At 39.5% G+C, this 22,799-nt stretch overlaps 1 pseudogene; it reads left to right on the plus strand.

The window, feature by feature from the left end:
- Nucleotides 1-254: 254 nt before the first annotated feature.
- Nucleotides 255-585, plus strand: LOC136121472 (mitochondrial import inner membrane translocase subunit TIM14 pseudogene; annotated as a pseudogene).
- The last annotated feature ends 22,214 nt before the right edge of the window (nt 586-22,799 follow it).

Genomic DNA, 22,799 nt, shown 5'->3' on the forward strand with positions numbered 1-22,799 from the left:
GCAAAAAAAAAAAACCAAAAAACATTGGAGTTAAGGATGGTGGTTTTAAAATATGTCCATAAATTCTTTGATACTCTTTCCTTTAAAAGATGAAGCTGAAGTGCTGGGGCCCCCGTGTCTGGGCGGTTTGTGCTTGCTGGTGGCAGCCGCGTTGCTTATTGATGGAGGAATGAAGTCGGTGCCTGTGGCTTCTGGGCTGGAATCAACTGTGCTCTCCCTGGAGGCAGAGGAGCTGAGCCAGAACTACGGCCAATACACTGGTAGTCGTTAGACTGACCACTGCTGCTGCAGGATGTGCAGGCTGTTTTGCAAGCCATGAAGCATATGGAGCCTCAAGTAAAACATGTTTCACAGTCTATCAAAATCTGCCCTCACCAGTGGCTGTTACAGAGGTGAGTGTGAACCCAAAATGACAAAATGGGAAGCAGCATTCCTACTAGGAGTAAGCCCTACAGCCAATAAAGGAAAGAGATGCTCATTGACGTATTATGCATTTAAATCACCCAGACAAGGCAGGATCTCCTTAGATAACAGTCAAAAATCAATGACGCTAAAGATTTACTAGAAGTTCAAGCTAGAAAATGAAGTATATGTATGATGAATTTTAAGTTCTTTTTCATTGATGTATATGAGTACCAGCTTTTATCATAAAATACCTCAAAGCTGCAAAAAATAAATAATTAAAAATAAAAGATGAAGCTTAATTCTCCTCTCTGTGAGTGTGGACTGAACTCAGTAACTTCCTTCTAATAAATAGAGTAATGTTCAGGGACTTCCCTGGCGGTCCAGTGGTTAAGAGTCCACGCTTCCACTGCAGGGGGCACAGGTTCGATCCCTGGTCGGGGAACAAGGATCCCACATGCTGCACAGTGCGGCCCCAAAGTAAAATAAAATAGAGTAATGTGCAAATAAGAGTGTGTGACTTCTGACACTAGATCATAAAAGATGTTACAGACTTCTCCTTGCCCTCAGATCACTTGCTGGAGGAAAGCCGATTGCTATGTTGTGAGGACACTTAAGTAGCCCTGTGGAGAGGTCCATGTGGCAAGGAACGGAGACCTCCTGCCAACAGCTTGCAAGGAACCAGGCCTTCTACTAACAGCCATGTGAGGGAACCATCTTGGAAGTGGAGGCTTCAGCTCCAGGTAAGGCTTCAGATAGCTGGAGTCCTGGCTGATGTCTTGACTTCAGCTTCATAAGAAACTCTGAATCAGAACCACTCATTTAAACCACTCCTGAATTCTTGACCCAGAGAAACTGGGAAACAATATGTCTTGCCTTAAGCTGCTAAGTTTTGGGGTAATTTGTTATTCAGCAATAGATAACTAATACAAAACTGAAAGCTATAGATGCTCTAGAGCAGTGGTAAACTTTCTCTAGAAGGGCCAGACAGTCAATATTTTAGGCTTTTGGACCATATGGTCTCTGTGGCAACTACCCAACTCTGCTGTCGCAGCAGGAGAGCAGCCACACACAAATGGGCATGGCTGTGTTCCAATAAAGCTTTATTTACAAACACAAGCAGCAAGCCCGTGGGCCATAGTTTGCCAGCCTCTGCTCTAGAGAAACCAATTTTAATGATATTAAGCAATGATTAGAAAGGAGTCATAGGAGCTGGGGGATTTCTCAGCTAAAGGCTGCAAAGCCAACTACCAAGGAAACTCCTGATTAGAAAAGGGTATGTGCACAATATGGTCACAATTCTTTTTTTAACTTTCCCTGTAAGTTTTTTGCCCAGAGAAGAGAAATAAAATAATTGGAAGGGTGATGAGATTTTTTTCCCCCCTAAGAAATCCTAGAATGAGGACTGAGAACCCACGAGGCAAGAGAATGAGAAAACTGAAAATAGGAGAAAACTGTTCTTACGATCTTTTCACCAAGCTGCTAAGACCTTCGAGCACCAGTGCCAAAGCTGGTGTTTTAAACATGCAAAGCAAGTTTGTTAATAATAGGAGGAAGATTATCTTCCATTAACACCTGGAAATAGGACAAGGAGCTAAAAAGTAGTTGATAACTGTTAGTGAAACTAAAAAGGGACCCAAACTTTACTTAAGTCTATTTCGTACCATTTTTCTCTAAGTGTATCACATTTTCTTTGTGGTCCTTAGAACTTTGTAATTGTTCAGATCTGTACACTTACTAAATGTATTATTATGGAAAAGATTCATAACTAACGGGAGTAACATGCTGACCAGATGTCTGTCAGAAGGAAGCCTGACTGAATCTTACCACCATAGTGAGAAGTCACTATTTTTAGTGGCAACTCCTCAAATTGCAGACTTGCAACCATGCAGCCATGCAACCCTGACCTGTTACAATCACAGCCAAGATTTACTGAATGCCTACTAAACACCAGGTGCTGGGCAAAACACATTACATGCATTATTTCATTTTATCCTTCCAATAACCCTATGAGGCCAGTAGTAGCATTATCTTCACCTTACAGATGAGAAAAAAACTGAGACTCAGTAACTTATTCAAAGTCACTCAGCTAATAAGGGGCAGAGATAAAATCTGAACCTGGGAAGTCAACATATGGAGCCCACAGTCTTGACCTACACCTGCTGCAGACCCTGAGGAGAAAAGTTTAAGTGCAACATTGTGTGATAGCGATGACCTTACATTTTCTTTCAAAGACAGTAAATTTAGTTGGGTGAAGAGAATTCAAGTGCATTAAACAATTGGAAAACACTCTTACAAAACACAATAGTAACAATCATTCGTTGCTATCTAGTAGAATAGCCTCTAATGGGCAGTTGGTTCGCAAATCAACATGTAAGGAAAAAAACTGAACATAGACTAATTACTCTAAAATTCCTTTAAATTGCTCATAAACTACTGTTCCATAGACATAGCTTTGTAAGGAAACAACAGATTCACATCCCCCTTCTCATGCTCACCCTGGGATATATCCAAATTTTGGGTAATGGCTGAGCTGTACCATCAAAATTTGAATTCTCTCTCCTTCTCTCTTTCTCTCCTTTCCTCTTTCTCTCCTTTCCTCCCTCTCTTGTTGTGTATATTTGAACGTACATAATTTTAAAATACTTATGATGTTACTCCATTGTCATACGAACCTAGAATGGAACATAAATGTGAGGGCACCAAAGAAAAATAATAATTTTTCTTTTATAAACACAGCACAGGAATAAGTACCTCAGGGATTAGTCTGACACGTGTCTGTCATGGCATATACACACTGTCCATTCTCCTAAGCAAACCATCCTAGCCTACCCTGTGCACGGACATGATTCAGGCATAAGAGCCTCTATCACAAGCAGAGCAAATTTCTCTTCCCTCCTAGTTGTCTAAAATCAGTACAAGGAAGTCCTAGCCACAGCAATCAGAAAAGAAAAAGAAATAAAAGGAATACAAATTGCAGAAGAAGAAGTAAAACTGTCACTGTTTGCAGATGACATGATACTATACATAGAGAGTCCTAAAGATGCCACCAGAAAACTACTAGAGCTAATCAATGACTCTGGTAAAGTTGTAGGATACAAAATTAATGCACAGAAATCTCTTGCATTCCTATACACTAATGATGAAAAATCTGAAAGAGAAATTAAAGAAGCACTCCCATTTACCATTGCAACGAAAAGAATAAAATACCTAGGAATAAATCTACCTAGGGAGACAAAAACCTGTATGCAGAAAACTATAAGACATTGATGAAAGAAATTAAAGATGATATTAAAAAAAAGAAAAAGAATTGAGGGACTTTTTTTTAAAACTGTTCACACCAATAATGTAGTTTATTTGTTTATTTTTGGCTGCGTTGGGTCTTTGTTGCTGTGCGCGGGCTTTCTCTAGTTGCGGTGAGCGGGGGCTACTCTTCCTTGCGGTGCGCGGGCTTCTCATTGCAGTGGCTTCTCTTGTTGTGGAGCACGGGCTCTAGGCGCATGGGCTTCAGTAGTTGTGGCTCCCGGGTTGAGTAGTTGTGGCTCACGGGCTCTAGAGCGCAGGCTCAGTAGTTATGGCTCACGGGCTTAGTTGCTCCACGACAGACATGTGGGATCTTCCTGGACCAGGTTTCGAACCTGTGTCCCCTGCACTGGCAGGCAGATTCTTAACCACTGCGCCACCAGGGAAGCCCGAGGGGCTTTTTGAGATGACAGATGACAGAACTTGGGTAACCGGGATCAACAAATTTAGGAGATGCTGCTTAGAAAAAGAAAAGTCAAGCAAATAGGAGGACAGGAAAGGACAATTAAGAATGCTCTGCCAGGGAACTGATTTCAGAGAAAGAAGGCAAAGAAGGAAGGTGGAAAGAGAAAAAGCTCTCTGCAAAATCCAGTACATCCTGCATATTCCCAGGTCTCATTATATTGAGCCAAGTCCAGGAGGGAGCTTATTAACTAACAGAACTGTCATAAGGTTAAAAAAGAAAAAAAGGAGGGATTGAAAAAGGACTAGAACTAGGGTAGGGTGAGTGACACACTCCCCTTGGGCACCAAATTTAAGAGGTACCAAAAACTCAATCATCAAGATAAATAATATTTTAATGCAATAGTTTAAAAAATCAAATTGGCAAACTACCCCAGACACCTGCTTTGCAAATAAAGTTTATTGGAAACAAGGTCAGGCTCAGGGCAATTGAGGCAGGGTCATAAAAGTGCACAATAGCATTCTGTCTTCATTTCAGATTTGGTTTTTGTTCAACATAGATTTTTTTGCTCTAATTTTGAATTAAAAAAATACTACACTAAAACATTATTTATCTTGATTGCTGATTTCTGGGGCTCCCCTTAAATGTTTTGCCTTACTCACTGCACATTAGTCCTGACCTGGGTTGTAAAAGAGAGAGGGAGAAGGCAGAAAGAGATAGTCAGTGGTTTAAAGACTTACGCAGGGATTTGGGGTCAAGACCTAAAGCAGAAAAGTTGGAGATTCCATTTTATCCTGCTGTGTGCATTCTGTGCCCTGGGCGCCCTCATGCCAATGAAGGCTGTTCTTTCATTGAGCTCCTTCTCTTGCTTTGGCAGCTGCACTCACTTTTATATGCAGGTTCTGGAATGCTGGGAGCTGTATGGCAGCCAACGTCTCTCTTCTCCCTTCTCAAACATGACATTCTCTGTAATTCACTTACAGACACCTCTTTCCTTAGCCTTCTCACCCAGGGAGCCTGATCAAGGAATCTAAGAACTAAGCCTCATTTGCCTTCTCTGGGTATGCAAGTGAATTTGCATATATCTTGTATCCATTTGCATTCTCCTCACATGGGGCATTTAGAATAAAAACAACATTCATGAATCAAAATGAAGCTTGTTCCATTCTTTCTCTGTCAAAGTATGGTGCAAGTAAAAGGATACCGCAGTGTAAGAAAAGGGCTGAAATTATATTTGCCATGGTTATGTGTAGTTTTAAAAGCAATCCAATTTGGTGGCATTTACCACCACAGAATTGGCGTTCATAGGTTTAGCCTAGAAGAACGTAATCATTCGTGACTGAAATGGCTACCCCCTTCCTCTACCATTCTTGTAGAAATTTGAGCCAAGGGCCACTAAAAGCTGAAACTGCCCTCTTTTCCTCCCCCTGGTCACCACTTAAAGGGTGGGAAGCCTGATGGTTCCAGTTAATTGATTTCTTCATTTGAGATGAAATGCATGAAGAACCAACTAAAAAGGAGAAAAGGAAGAAGGAGTGATGCTTCTCATCCTCCTTCAGCCCTTTGGGAGCTAAAAGAACTAAGGGAAGGAAAAGAGTAGTCTGGTATGAACACTGCACAGAATTTCATCTAAAGAAACAAAGTGAACAGTGGACTACTGGTCTCAAAATGAGAGGGAACCCAAAATGATGAAAACTGATATGATAAATAACAAGGGCAAGTTCATTATAGAGTTGTTTTTTTTTAAAGTAGAACTGTTAAGTAAGAATATGTCAACATGCTTCCAGCACTAAGAGAAAAAGTACCTAGCCAGAGTGTGGGATCCTTATAATCTGTGTGACAGGTAGATAGTTCAGTAAATAAGGATGTCTCAAACCTTCACAGCTTGAGAAAAATCCCCTTAGTGCATTTAACCTCCTTATCTTATAATACCCAGTTCTTGAAGCAACTTTCTGGTTATCAGATGATTTGTAACCAAGAAAAGGGGTGCTCTAGAGAATGGATTTCTATTTTCAAACAGGTACACCTCTTACTATAACTACCGAAGTGACATCCTGGTTTATAATTCAGAGTTTTTGTTTGTTTATTTTTTTGTGTTTTTAAATATTTATTTATTTATTTATTTTTGGCTGCATTGGGTCTTTGTTGCTGTGTGCGGGCTTTCTCTAGTTGCGATGAGCGGGGGCTACTCTTCATTGCAGTGCACAGGCTTCTCTTGTTGTAGAGCACGGGCTCTAGGCACGGGGGCTTCAGTAGTTGTGGCTCATGGGCTCTAGAGCGCGGGCTCAGTAGTCGTGGCTCATGGGCTAAGTTGCTCCACGGCAGGCATGTGGGATCTTCCCAGACCAGGGCTTGAACCCATGTTCCCTGCATTGGCGGGTGGATTCTTAACCACTGCACCACCAGGGAAGCCCCTAATTCAGAGTTTTATAAATTTGGTTTAATTGATGCCTAATTCAGCTCCTGGTTGAACTGATAAAATCAACCTTCTGACCAACCTGTCAACAAGCCTTATCATTTCTGCCTTTAAAATGTCATATGCAGGACTTCCCTGCATGGGAATGGTGAATTCCACCATTTTGTCTTCCAGGTCACTTATCCATTCTTCTGCCTCAGTTATTCTGTTATTGATTTCTTCTAGTGTATTTTTCATTTCAGTTATTGTATTGTTCATCTCTGTTTGTTTGTTCTTTAATTCTTCTAGGTCTTTGTTAAACATTTCTTGCATCTTCTGGATCTTTGCCTCCATTCTTTTTCTGAGGTCCTGGATCATCTTCACTATCATTATTCTGAATTCTTTTTCTGGAAGGTTGTCTATCTCCACTTCATTTAGTTGTTTTTCTGGGGCTTTATCTTGTTTCTTCATTTGGTACATAGTCCTCTGCCTTTTCATTTTGTCTATCTTTTTGAGAATGTGGTTTTCATTCCACAGGCTGCAGGACTGTAGTTCTTCTTGCTTCTTTGGGAACAGTAGATTTTTATAAAATACTTCTATAACCATTTAAATTTTTACAATGGTCATGTAGTTCTTTTATATTAAACATTAATTTATAGTGATTGATAATGTAGTAACTGAAGTAATTCATATACTCTATGTGGATTTATTAATTCAAATATATTACATACACACACACAAAGTGAGTGTAAAAGTAAGCACTAACACATGCAAAAGAAAACATGTCAAACAATTACAGAATTTATCATTAAGTAGTGGGATACTAGATGATTTTTATTTTCTCCTTTAAAATTATTTTTCTAGATTTTTATAAGGACCCTGGTACAGTTTTCTTGCTGCAAATAACACTCATTGTTTATTCTTTCCTCTTTTTTAAAAAAAATTATTTATTTATTTTGGTTGTGCTCGGTCTTTGTTGCAGTGTGCGGGCTCTCCACTGCAGTGCGCAGACTTCTCTAATTGCAGCACTCAGGCTCTAGAGCACGAGGGCTCAGTAGTTGCAGTGTAAGGGCTCAGTTTCGGTATGTGGAATCTTAGTTCCCTGATCAGGGATTGAACCCGGGTCCCCTCCAGTGGGAGCATGGAGTCTTAACCACTGGACCACCAGGGAAGTCCCTATTTATTCTTTCCAAGTTATAAAAATTATTCATTTTCAGAGTAGAAAACTTAGAAAATATATAAAAATTTAAAGGAACACTATCAAAATTCACCTATAACTTCAACATCCAAAGATAACCATTGTTAACCTCTTGGTTAATATCCTTCTGGTCCTTTTGCAGTGTTTTTCTTATTAAAAATATGATCATATCTGCTCTGTGATCTGTTTTTGTTTGTTTGACATATTATCCAGAATATTTCTCCATGTCCATAAAGTATTCTCCAATATGATTTTTATAACTGCATAATATTCCATATAGGAGATATTATAATTTACTAAGCCAACTCTACTTCTGGACTGTCCCAATTTTTTTTAACATTCTAAATAACCCATCAATGAGCATTCTTTTGACTATATCTTCACATCCATCCCATTATTTCCTCTGGGTAGATTCCTAAAGTTGAAATTTCTGGGCCAAAGGGTAAGGCATAAATTTTTTGTGTGTGTGTGCTATGTGGGCCCCTCACTGTTGTGGACCCTCCCGTTGTGGACGCGCAGGCTCAGCGGCCATGGCCCATGGGCCCAGCTGCTCTGCGGCATGTGGGATCCTCCTGGACCGGGGCACGATCCCGTGTCCCCCGCATCGGCAGGCGGACCCCCAACCACTGCGCCACCAGGGAAGCCCAGGCATAAATTTTTTATTGTGGTAAAATGCATATAACATTCAATTTACAATTTTAACCATATAAAGTGTACAGTTTGATGGCATCAAGTACATTTACAATGTTGTGCAAACATCACGACCAACTAGTTTCAAAACTTTTTCATTATCCCAAACAAAAATCTCATACCCCTTTAGCAGTAATTTCCTAGCTTCTCCTTCCCCTAGCCCCTGACAACCACTAATCTGCTTTCTATCTCTATTGGGCCATAGAGACTGATTTGCCTCAGTATCTAGATTTGCCTATTCTGGATATTTCATATAAAGAGAAACCTACAACATTTGGTCCTTTGTGCTTGGCTTCTTTCACTTAGCGTAATGTTCTTAAGCTTTATCTATGTTGTAACCTGTATTAGTACTTCATTCCTTTATATGACTGAATAATATTCCTTTCTATAGATATACCACATTTTGTTTATCCAGTCATCTGTGGGTATTTGGGTTGTTTCTACTTTTTGGCTGCTCTGAACATTTGTGTGCAAGTTTTTGTTTGAACATCAGTTTTTAATTCTTTCAAATATACAATTGACCCTTGAATAACACAGGGGTTAGGGGTGCTAACCCTCCAGGCAGTCAAAAATCCACATATAACTTTACAGTCCCTCCGTATCCTTGGTTACGCACCCTCAGATTCAACCAATCTCAGACCCTGTAGTACTGTAATACATATTTTTTGAAAAAAATCCATGTGTAAGTGATTCCTGGCAATTTAAACCCGTGTTGTTCAAGGGTCATCTGTATACCCAGGAGTAGAATTACCAGATCATGTGACAATTCTATATTTAACTTCTTGAGGAACTGTCAAACTGTTTTCCACAGTGGGCTGCACCCTTTTACATTCCCATCAGCAACGTACAGAGTTCGAATTTCTCCACATCCTTGTCAACACTTGTTATTTTCTGTTGTTTTTGTTGTTTTTTAAAATGACCATCCTAGTGGGTAAGAAGTGGTATCTCATTTTGGTTTTGATTTGCATTTCCCTAAAGACTAATGATGTTGAGCATCTTGTCATGTTCTTGTTGGCCATTTGTGTATATCCTTTGGAGAAATGTATATTCAAATTCTTTGTCCATTTTTAAAAATTATTATAATTTTTTTGCCTGCGTCGGGCCTTAGTTGTGGCATGCGGGATCTTCATTGAGGCATGCAGGATCTTTTTCATTGTGGTGTGCGGGCTCTTTGTTGAGGCGCATGGGCTTCTCTCTAGTTGTGGGAATGCAGGTTTCCTCTCTCCAGTTGTGGTGCAAGGGCTCCAGCTCCAGAGTGCATGGACTCTGTAGTTTTGTGGCACACGGTCTCTCTTGTTGAGGCACGCGAGCTCAGTAGTTGTGGCACGTGGGCTTAGTTGCCCCATGGCATGTGGGATCTTAGTTCCTTGAGCAGGGATTGAACCTGCGTCCCCTGCATTGTAAGGCCGATTCTTTACCACTGGACCACTGGGGAAGTCTCCTTTGTCCATTTTTTGTTGTTGTTGTTGTTGCGGTACGCAGGCCTCTCACTGTTGTGGCCTCTCCCACTGTGGAGCACAGGCTCTGGACACACAGGCCCAGCAGCCATGGCTCACAGGCCCAGCCGCCTCGCAGCATGTGGGATCCTCCCGGACCAGGGCCCGAACCCACATCCCCTGCATTCGCAGGCAGACTCCCAACCACTGCGCCACCAGGGAAGCCCCTCCTTTGTCCATTTTTAAATTGAGTTGTCTTTTTATTGTTGAGTTATAAGAGTTCTTTATATATTCTGGATACTAATCCTTATCAGATATATGATTTACAAATATTTTCTCCCATTCTGTGGGCTGTCTTTTCACTTGTTGATAATGTTCTTTGATGCACAAAAGGTTTTAATTTTTATGAAGTCTAATTGTCTATTTTTTTTCTTTTATTGCTTGTGCTTTTGATGTCATAATTAAGAAACAACTGCCAAATCTAAAGTCATGAAGATTTGACGCTAAGTTTTTTTCAAAAGGCTTTATAGTTTTAGCTCTTATTAAATATAATGATCCCTATCTTTGATCCATTTTGAATTAATTTTTGTATATGGTGTGAGGTCGGGATCCAACTTAATTCCTTTGAATGTGGATATCCAGTTGTTCCAGCTCAATTTGCTAAAAAGATTATTTTTTCCCCAATCGAATAGTCTTGGAACCCTTGTTTAAAATCAAAGTATTACTTTGAGATCAGAAAACAAAATCAAATAAACATGTATATGTAGAATGTGTCTCCTCTTTTCTTCTCTATTACTTCTATTACCTTTCATCATGTTTTTATGCCCTCATACTCAGATTAATGCAATAGCCTTCTAATTACCCTGCTTATCAGTGACAGAGTAATATCTCTTTACTACTACCATGTTATTTCCTTACTCAAGAGTGGGTCAGGTTGCTACTGTCTAAATATTAATTGGTGACTAGACCTCAGAGCATAGTTACCTCACCAAAGTACAGTCAACTGTACCTCTTAGCCTAAAATAACCAGCCAGCTTTACCCATTGCTTCTACTATAGATGGATCTGAAGGAAAATTGAGTTAAAATATATTCAAGACTGAAGGAATAAGGAGATATATCCTTTTTAGCAGGATGTAAAAATAGTATTTTGAGCTCAAAATTATCTGTCATTTATTCTTTCCATAAGCATTAAGTGGACACCTACTACATCTCAGGATTACAAGAAGGAAGAAGATGCAGATGCTGTGCTCTAATTGCACAGAGTTTAGAAGAGGAGACAGTTATTTTAAAAGATAAATTATAATCTAACATTGTAAGTGCAATAATGAAAGTGTGAATAAAACATTGTGGAAACACCAAAGTGCAGCAAGTTTAATAATAGGAATATTTCTTTTTTCCTTAATAGATCTGTTAAATTGCCACTATAATTACCTAGAACTAATTTTGTAGTATTTCCCATCACCAGTTTATCTTTTAATTCATTCATTTATAAATATTTATTAATTGGCTACTCAATGCAAACAAAAGCACAAAGAAATTTCTAATCTGGTTGGGATTGAGGTATGATATATGAAAAGCTAAAAAGTAATATAGCTGTGTAGTTTTCAGTAACTTTTTTTTTTTTTTTTTTTGGCTGCGCTGGGTCTTTGTTGCAGCATGCGGGCTCTTCGTTGAGGGCCTCTCTCTAGTTGCAGTGTGCGGGCTTCTCTAGTTGCAGTTCAGCGGCTCTCTAGTTGTGGCACCCGGGGTTCCAGAGCACACAGGATCAGTAGGTGCGGTGTGCAAGCTTCTCTCTAGTTGCAGCACACGGGTTTAGTTGCCCCACAGCATACGGGATCTTAATTCCCCGACCAGGGATCAAACCCACATCTCCTGCATTGGAAGGCAGATTCTTAACCACTGGACCACCAGAGAAGACCCAACATTCTCCAGTTTTGTGATATGTTTAAAAATCATATAAAATTAATACGTTAGGGGCTTCCCTGGTGGCGCAGTGGTTGAGAATCTGCCTGCCAATGCAGGGGACACGGGTTCGTGCCCTGGTCTGGGAAGATCCCACATGCCGCGGAGCAACTGGGCCCATGAGCCACAACTACTGAGCCTGCGCGTCTGGAGCCTGTGCTCCACAACAACAGAGGCCGCCACAGTGAGAGGCCCGCACACCGCGATGAAGAGTGGCCCCCGCTCGCCACAAGTAGAGAAAGCCCACGCACAGAAACGAAGACCCAACACAGCCAAATATAAAAATAAATAAATAAATAATAATAATAAATCATATAAAATTAATACGTTAGAAAAAATAACATAGTATGAGTCAATAGCTCTGACCTAAGGGGAAGAACCAGGTGAGCAGTATAAATTATCAGTTCTCAACCATGATGCCTCAATACAGCGATATGTTACTATAAATTATGCAGCATGTCATAGTAATGTGTATCCATAATTAAGTTCCATAACGTAACCATTATCAGAGTTTGCACATTATTTCACACACACACACATACATACAGAATTGAAAGTTGTTCTTATGACATCATTCTCATTTATTTTCATCCTAATATACTTACTTGAGTGGTCTAACTAACGAATTCTCAAGGGGGAAAGAACAATGTATCCACAAGAAACTCCATGAGGAATTCAAAAAATGGGTAGTACTTAGAGATAAATTGGAGAAGGTCACAACCCTCTATGTGGGAAAGATGAGAATGTGCATGATGTATCAGGAGGAATAAATAGACTGACCTACATGAGCAGCGGTTTATAGAGAGAAGTATAGCAACAAATAAGTTAGGAAGTCTTATAGTAGGCAATTGGTTTTGCTGCTCTGCATCCCTTTAACCTTCTTCTTGTAATTTCATCTTGCAAATCACCCTCTCCCTCTTTTCTGACTGGATGAACTTTGGGTAGGATTGACTCTAACCAGAGTCCAGGAGTGAATATGTGATTCAGACCTGGTGAATCAATGTCATAGTCCTCAATTTGTAGAGGTGATTCAGGAATGGGCAATAAGACGCAATGAGACTTTTACTAAGAGAGCCACATGGTCTTATCTTCTGAAATTGCTAATAGTAACAATGCTGTGAGCTTGGAGCTGCTGACAGGTGAGTACTTTGTGCCAGGAAATGATTCAATATAGCAGAAGGAAGAACTGAGAGATGAAGAGAGGGAGTAAGTCCCAGTGATACCATCCAGCTCCTGGATCAAAGCATGACTGAAACCAGTAACCCCTAGACTTTGCAGTTATGTTAGCTGATATATATATATATTTTTAATAAATTTATTTTATTTTTGGCTGCGTTCGGTCTTCGTTGCTGTGCACAGGCTTTCTCTAGTTGCAGTGAGCGAAGGCTACTCTTTGTTGCAGTGCACAGGCTCTAGGTGTGTGGGCTTCAGTAGTTGTGGCACACGGGCTCAGTAGTTGTGGCTTGTGGGCTCTAGAGTGCAGGCTTAGTAGTTGTGGCTCACGGGCTTAGTTGCTCCGTGGCATGTAGGATCTTCCTGGACCAGGGATAGAACCCGTGTCCCCTGCATTGGCAAGCAGATTCTTAACCACTGCACCACCAGGGAAGTCCTATGCTAGCCAGTAGATTTCCATATTTACCTAAGCCATTTTAAGTTATATTTTCTGTCATATATAACAAAAGAATTCTAAATTATTTGGGTCTGTTGGCCAGTTATTAATGATCCTATGGGACAAGGTTAGAAATTAAGACTTGACCCTATGAGGGGGCCACTGGAAAAAAAATAGTTTTTAAAGCAGATGTGGGACAGAATGAACATCATTTTTTTCATTATCAAGGAAGCAAATTACCACCAAGAGTAATTTATTTTGAGATGTGCATACAGGAGTAGAAATGAGATTACATCTCAGACGTCCTAGACTATGACCCTAAACTGCTTGCCCTCTATGTCATTCTGTTGTAGCTAGAACTTAGTACTTTCCAAACGTCTAATCCTATCTTTTACTTAGTTCAAGTTAGACACAGAGGTCAATTAGGCTTTGAGCAAGTGAATTTCTTAAAGTATGATCCATCTTAATATGTTCAAAATAATATGGGTTTTCAATGAATATGGTAGTGATAATGTTGTCTATACCTTAACAGCCAATGAAATGTAGCAGAAATATAGTGCCATACAAAGAATGCATCTAAAACCACTCCCCTGAATATGAAATCCATGTTTTCAATGTACATCAATAATTATATCAATAACTGATTTGTTAAAAATAAAAGTTCAAAAGGGAAAACTAAAGAGAGTAGGGTCCTACTCATGATTCCTTAACAGTTTTGTATGATTGAGTAAATCATGTTTCCTTCTCTATGATTCAATTTTCCTACTTCAAAGATAGAAAAATGTTAATACTGAACTTAAAATACAAGAAGATTTAAATATGGCCTTAAGCATCTTCATCTATGTTCATCAGACACTTGAAGAACATCAGGGAAAGGTACTCTAGGAATATAGAAATAATAATAAAAGTTAAAATTGAGTACTTACTATATTCTAGGCACCATTCTAAATGTTTTACATGTATTAAACTATTTATGCCTTACAACAGCCCTATGAGGTAAATATCATTATCATCCCCATTTTGCTGAGGCTCAGAAAAGTTATGATTCTTGCCCCAAAGCCCAAAACTAGCCAAGATTTGAACCTAGGCAACTGTATACTGTCTTTATACTTACCTAATAGTGCAATAGATAATCTATAAAAAGAATAATAAACGTGAAGGAAAAAATTCTGAACAGGCAAAAGCGATGTCAAAAGTTTTTAATGGGGCTTCCCTGGTGACGACGTGGTTGGGAGTCTGCCTGCTGATGCAGAGGACACGGGTTCGTGCCCCAGTCTGGGAGGATCCCGCAAGCCGCGGAGCGGCTGGGCCCATGGGCCATGGCCGCTGGGCCTGCGCGTCCGGAGCCTGTGCTCCGCGGTGGGAGAGGCCACAGCGGTGAGAAGCCCGCGTACCGCAAAAAAAAAAAAAAAAAAAAAAAAAGTTTTTAATGTCTTTTATTTTGTCATAAGGGATTCCCTCAGGCTCAAGGCCTATTGACTTTCATCTTAGGCGCAATTTTTAAAAGCATGTTGATATTTTTTAAACTCATGGAAGGTCAGTACCAGGATGGTAGTATGTGAAAGTGGGGAGAGGTGGTTACATTCTGGATATGTTATGAATTATATTACACTATGAAGCTGGCTTTTTTTTTTTTAATTAGCAATCCTCAATACATGTAAATATTTTCTATCAGTTCAGTTTTCCAGAGAAAGATCTCCCCCTATCTCCTGCCTGGGGATACCAGTAGTCTGGCTGCTAGTTTTCTAGAGCTTGGTAGGGAAAAGAGCAGAGTGTCCTGTTTAGAATGTAGACTTTCATGTTTTCATACCCATTCCTCAGAGCCTGGTATGTCCAAGTCCAGAGCCTCTCTAGTTCAGTTTCTCCAGAGGATGACACCTTCTGTCTCCTGCATGGAAGGAGAGCAACACATCTGGCTACTTGGGGTAGGTGTAGGGAATGAGGATCTAGGTTCTACATGATCCCTACACAGACTTGTAAATAAGCCACCCCCTTCTAGCCCCTTCCCTCCTTGCACATATTCTTTGCCCCTCCAATTCCTGTGGCTTTCTGAGGATCCTTGGGACAAATCTGTGTGCCTATTGCTGGTGTCTGCCTCATCTGCAGTATCTAAGTTTTACCTTTCTCTGACTTAAGCCATTTTTCTTTTGTCCACCCACTTTTAGCCTTCACATACTGTGCCTTGGGGTTAAAGATGTTTCCTAATGTCATTGAATATGGAGTTGATGTTTTTATTTCTTTCTTTTTTTTTTTTTTTTGTGGTACGCAGGCCTCTCACTGTTGTGGCCTCTCCCGTTGCGGAGCACAGGCTCCGGACGCACAGGCTCAGCGGCCATGGCTCACGGGCCCAGCTGCTCCGCAGCATGTGGGATCTTCCCGGACCGGGGCACGAACCCATGTCCCCTGCATCGGCAGGCGGACTCTCAACCACTGCGCCACCAGGGAAGCCCTCATGTTTTTATTTCTTGTTCTCCTCCTACAAATACCTTTAAACATATTAAATATGCCTAATATCACTCATAGAAAACTGCAAATTAAAACTTCAACAAGATACCCCTTTCCATCTATAGGATTAGCAAAGATTATTTGCAAAGTTATTGGCAGGCCTCAGTTTCTCACTGACTGTTGGCTGGAAACCTCATAAGCCTTTCCATAGGTAGATTGAGTGTCTTCAAGACATAGCAACTGGCTTCCTCTAGAACAAGTGATAGAAGAGAGAGAAAGCCCAAGATAGAAGCTACAGGGATTTTTTTAAACAACAACTTTATTGAGATATACATAAAGTTACACACAGGTTTTTGACTGTGTGGAGTGGGGGCAGGGGTGTGGGAAGGGGCAGGAGTCAGGACCCCTAACCCCCTGCATTGTTCAAGGGTCAACTGTAATTCATATACCATACAATTCACACATTCAAAGTGTACAATTCAATGGCTTGTACATTTACAGTTTCGCAACCATCACCACAATCAGTTAGAGCATTTTCAGTACTTCCAAAAGAAACCCTGAACTAGGCTATTGCACCCCAAATTCCCCCACTCCAACCTTCCAGCCTAGGCAACTATCAATCTACTTTCTGTCTCTACAGATTTGCCGATTCTGGACATTATGTATAAATGGAATCATACAATATGTGGAATCTTATGACTGGCTTCTTTCACTAAGGTTGAAGCATGTTGTAGCATATATCAGTATTTCATTTCTTTTTATTACGTGCTCTCTTTTTTTCACTATCTTTCAGTGAAATTCCTACTTATTTATATTTACATATCCAGGTTTTTCTCTCTCTCACTTTTTTAGGTACAAGAAGGACCTGGGCCTTCTTGGCTCAGGATCTGGGTTAGCACTTCCCAACCTCAGAAACAGGTCCCTTTAGAACTGAGGTTCTAGTTTGGCCTATGGTCTTCGGGTCCTTAAAGTCTTTTATAACCTAATCTTGCAAGTGACATACCACTACTTCTGCCATATTCTGTTGGTCAGACAAACCAATTCTCATACAGTGGGGAAGAGGACTACACAAGGGTGTGAATACCAGAAGGCAGGAATCAGGGCCTTCTTGAAGGCTGCCTACTACAGTGAGGATGTTGTCATGTTGCAATCCATGTTAGAAGTAAAGGCTTAAACCTCTAGCTTTGCCTCGTCTTATAGATCACCACTTACAAGATCACAAAAGCAAACAAACAAAAAGCTCACTTACGTTGCATGGTATAAAGGAAAAGCCCCCACTTAGAGGGAGCTTTGGCGGGAGTCAGTCTTACTTCAGCAGCACCTGATGTCCCTTGATTAGTATAGAAGTGAATATCTGGTATTATGGGAATGAGGAAAGGAGGCATAACACTCGGTTTTAAAAGAGAACATTGAAGAAACCAATGGCTGATAGCAACTTGACTAAACACAGTATTAGCTATATAAATAAAGTTGAAAAACACTCACCTGGCATAAATGTATTCACCCTGATGAATGATTATCTCCAAAAATAGCTGTAGTACAATAAAGAAGAAAGTAACTGCAGCTTTCTTATGGTTTGGTCATGAATATTCACTCAGTCATTTTGTCAGTCAACAAATATTAATGATACAGAGGGGACTTTTGCACTCAATTAATATTCTCTGAGTTTCCCTTTGGGATATGACACTGTATTTAATAATATAATAAAGAAACATAAAACAAATACACGGTCCCTGCCTTCAAAAATCTTTCATTCAAAGGCAAAAAAATAGACAAATGACAAACTGATATTTGTTTATTTTTACTGTTATGTTTTATTTGATATTTGTTTTTAAAGACAATAAACACAAGGAGCTATAAATGTTCTTCTTAAGAATATACATATATTGTCACTTGTAAATTCTTTTTCCATCTCCATGTGTGTTTTTTTGTTTTTTTTTTTTAAGGAAGATGTTGCGGGTAGGAGTTTATTAATTAATTTATTTTTGCTGTGTTACGTCTTCATTTCTGTGCGAGGGCTTTCTCTAGTTGTGGCAAGCGGGGGCCACTCTTCCTCGCGGTGCACGGGCCTCTCACTATGGCGGCCTCTCTTGTTGCGGAGCACAGGCTCCAGACACGCAGGCTCAGTAGTTGTGGCTCACAGGCCTAGTTGCTCCGCGGCATGTGGGATCTTCCCAGACCAGGGCTCGAACCCGTGTCCCCTGCATCAGCAGGCAGATTCTCAACCACTGCACCACCAGGGAAGCCCTCCATGTGTTTTTAGTTATTGATGAAAACTGTTTATATACAAGATGAATTTTTTTTCAGTTAAAAAGCACACAAACACATTTTAGGGTACCATCTGTTTGGGCTTATTTTCCTGGTTATTGTGTGTGGGTCAATTCAGTAGGTAACAGTAGTAAGATGAACATCTGGAGTTTTGAAATTTCTTTGAGAGATTAATTTGCATTGCACCATATAACCATGTCAAAAGAGGGCAAGTTGAATCTCTGGTAAATTAAAATACAAGGAAATATACAAAGATATCTTTACTAAACTTGATTCAGTGAAAATATTTCAGATCAACAGATTGTAGGAGCTTTTTACTTAAAATAGTTTTACAGATAGGTTTAACTCAAGACTAGATTAATTTATGATGAGTCAATAGTAAAGAATACAATTTTGCATATTTCCATTTCTGCAGAGCATTAACAAGAAATTTTAGTTTGTGCATAATTTGGTATTTATGCAAAATCAACTTAAAAGCAATATTCAAACTACCCAGTTAGGGGCTTCCCTGGTGGTGCAGTGGTTGAGAATCTGCCTGCCAATGCAGGGAACACGGGTTCGAGCCCTGGTCTAAGGTCCCACATGCTGCAGAGCAACTGGGCCCATGAGCCACAACTACTGAGCCTGCGCGTCTGGAGCCTGTGCTCCGCAACAACAGAGGCCACGACAGTGACAGGCCTGCGCACCGCGATGCAGAGTGGCCCCTGCTCGTTGCAACTAGAGAAAGCCCTCGCACAGAAACAAAGACCCAACACAGCCAAAAATAAATTAATTAAAAAACAGAACAACTCACTCACTTTAAAAAAACAAACAAACAAAAAACTACTCAGTTAGCAGCCTCCACCCTATCTCGGTTTTTATACCCTTAGAAACTAACACACAAATAGATGACTTTCCCTCAAAGGAACTCCCAGGCACAGTAATGTCAAATGAGGCTGTAAACTCTTAATATAGAAAGGAAGAGGAAGTTTAAAAAGCTTTAGGTAAAGATGACTTTCTTCCATCCTATAAAAAGTATATATATACCATTTTATCCCCTCTAGACCAGCAAAAATTTAAGTGTAACAATACCAAATATTGAAGAGTAAGTGAAATTCTTATAAACTGTGGGAATAGGAGAAAACTGTTTGGCATTAATTATCTCACAAAGATGAATATTTGCATACTCTACAACCAACAACTCTACTCCTAGGTATATGACCAAGAGAAACCCTTGCATGTGTGTCCAGGAGGCATACATAAAAAATTGTATAGCAACAATGTTTATAATTATTTAAAAGGCTAGAAACAAGCCAACTATGTATCAACAGAAGAATAAATTGTGATATATTCACACAATAGAATGTTATATGGTACTGAAAATCAACAATCATTATACACAACGACATGAATGAGTCTTGGAAACATAATACTGAGTTAAAAGAGCAAATCCCAGAAAACTATATATTGAGTGAAAGCATTTTTTATAAAGCTCAGAAACATACAAATTAAACAATATATTATTTTAGCACATATACATTTGTGCTAAAACTAAATTAAGAAAAAAAAAACCAGCACAAAATTTAGGATACTCTTACCTCCGAGGGCAGGAGGAAGAGATAGAGGAGAAACACGATTGTAGATGCAATTTACTGGTAAATATTCTAGTTCTTGGGTAGTTCATTACATGATTAAGTTTTATACCCAATATATGTGTTCCATATATCTTTTGCATGTATTAAAAAGAAAAAAAATTAAGAGATTGACCTAATTTATCCTCAGCTTCTCCAAGTGAGAGCTGATTCTTATTCTGCATATAAAGAAACCGAGGGTGGGCTTCCCTGGTGGCGCAGTGGTTGAGAGTCCGCCTGCCGATGCAGGGGACAAGGGTTCGTGCCCCGGTCCGGGAAGATCCCACATGCCGCAGAGCGGCTGGGCCCCGTGAGCCATGGCTGCTGAGCCTGCACGTCCGGAGCCTGTGCTCCACAACAGTGAGAGGCCCGCGTACCACAAAAAAAAAAAAAAAAAAAAAAAGAAACCGAGGGTAATGATATCACTTACACGTAGAATCTAAAAAAGTTAAACCTGTAAAAAAAAAAACAAAACAGAGAGTTAACATAATGGTTATCAGGGGTGGGGGTGGGGGGATAAGGGTGATGGTGTTTAAGGGTACAAACTTGAATGAGTAGTAAATAAGCCATGGAGTCTAATGCATAGTATAATGAATATAGACAGTACTATTGTATTACAATTGTGTAATGAGATAAATACTGCTACATTGGCAATCATATTACAATATATAAATGTATCAAAGTAACACACTGCACACCTTAAACTTACACAATGTTACATGTCAAATTTATTCAAAAAAAAAAAAGAAAAAGAAACTTAGGGTGGTATGACCCTATCTTCAAATAAGGAATAAGACAAAGAGTTCTGCAAAATAGAATCCCTCTCAAAGCTACTGATAGATTTTTAAAAAGAGAATGGTCTGTCTAGCTGGAGCCAAGAAAATACAAGTGAAATTAAATCCAAGTGAATTAAATGGGAATTTTTTTTCTAACATGTGAATGGATTGTGTGATAAACTGAACCTCTTACCTGCCAGGAAATAGTGATGATCCAAGATGGGATCTCAGCATCACTAGGTGAAGTTAAAACTTCCAGAGATAAAAGGAGCAAGAAAAATTTCAGGAAAACGGGAGGTTCGGAACAGAATACCCAGGATAAAATGAGCAAAAAATACAAAAGCTAAATGGATTAATTCTTTTTTTCACTTTTCTTTAACTTAGACTGTGCAGCAGGGAGGGGGAAGGGACAGAGGTAATAGAGATAATTAAGACACAGTCCCAGCTCTCAAGGAACTCATATTCTAGTAATCAGAGAAAAACCTTTCAACGTGTAAATGGAAGAGATACTTCTCTACAGAACCCATAAACAGTTTTTCAGATGGAGTAAAATGGCCCAAAACCTAGAAAAGGGAAGAATACTTGGAGGCTTTCAAGAACAATGCAGGTGGTGAATCTAGTAGTGAGGAAGAGGACAGTTTTAATCTCAGGCCAATGCCGGTAAGCCTGAAATCAGAAGGGAAAAAAATAGAAAGAGAACTTGGCTTGGGCCTTGAGTGAAGGGCAGGAAAAGTTGGTGCCACGGTGGGTGGGAGTTCACATTTATGGAATACTTACTGTGTGCCAGATCCTCTTCTAAATGCTTTTTATGAATTAACTAATTTAACCCTTATAGTATACCTATGAAGCAGTTGGTATTATTACCCTCATTTGATAAATGAGGAAACTGGGGCCTACAGATGTTAAGTAATTTGCCAAAGTCACAAAGTTAGGAATTTGAAAGCAGAGTTTTGAACCTAGGAGATTTGATTATCCAGCCCACATTCTTGACCACCACACTGAACAGAGGATGTTTCACCTAAATAAATATTAGGGAAAACAGAAGAGCTAAAAAAGTATTTCATCATATGAATTCATTAAAGTTTATATACAGTTGAAGTAAACTGTAAATATTAAGATTTTTACCCTGAGACATTATTACATCTTGGTAAATATTAATGGTGTGCCTCAAAACATTTTTTTTTCCAGGTGAGTGAAGCCATTTTTATTTATTTTTAACATCTTTATTGGAGTATAATTGCTTTACAATGGTGTGTTAGTGTCTGCTTTATAACAAAGTGAATCAGTTATACATATACATATGTCCCCATATCTCTTCCCTCTTGCATCTCTCTCCCTCCCACCCTCCCTTTCCCACCCCTCTAGGTGGTCACAAAGCACCAAGCTGATCTCCCTGTGCTATGCGGCTGCTTCCCACTAGCTATCTATTTTACGTTTGCCTCAAAACTTTTGTACTGGGCACTAGGAACATGGAATATTGAAGAACTAGTAGAGAGAAGCTGTGTCTCCAGGGCATGGTCTTAGGAGAAGAATCTCATCTTTTGGATCCCTCAGGAGACAGGAAGTTACTCAAGGTAAGCCTTGGCAAAGACCTCAATTTCTCATGTAATAAACTGATGTACTTTATAGCCAATCTCAACCCACATACATATTTATTCAGTCTCTCTTTGCTTTCTCAGCAATTTAATAACTGACTTGTTGGCTCATTTGCTTCAGCACTATGCTAATGAGGTAAAATTGATGGGTTTAATTCCTTTTTAGCTCTAGTGGCCATGAACTGCACCCCTAAACTTAGCATACATGAGCTGTCGAGTGACCCCAGAGAAACTGTTTGGCTCAGAACAAGTCTATCAACGTTACACAAAAGATAATGCTTTACTGAGTATGTGTCAGAACCTTCATGTTTGTATTCAAGGACAACACATTAATTTTCACAGAGAACAAATAAAGTGATTTGTTTAATGTCTCACAATGGATCTCTGGGACAATCAAGAATAGATTCTTGGAAAGTTCAACATAATACACTTACTCAAATTGACCCTACCTATGTTATACAGTCATAATAAAGTCTTTGCACAACCTCATGACATATACTCAATCAATCTTGATTTTAGGTAGCCAATAAATAACAAGTAAATAAATAAAAGCAGAAACTATCTCAGTTTGTAATTACTTATGGAAGAACTCTTACCTGAGGACAAACTAATGAAAACATAATCAATTCCAACTCAATAACACAAATTTAATATTCCTAGAATAAAGTGATCTGAAGTAAGCTATGTAATTCATTGAGAGAAACTT

This window comes from Phocoena phocoena, chromosome 3 (assembly GCF_963924675.1).
Source record: "Phocoena phocoena chromosome 3, mPhoPho1.1, whole genome shotgun sequence".
Lineage (NCBI taxonomy): Eukaryota > Metazoa > Chordata > Mammalia > Artiodactyla > Phocoenidae > Phocoena > Phocoena phocoena.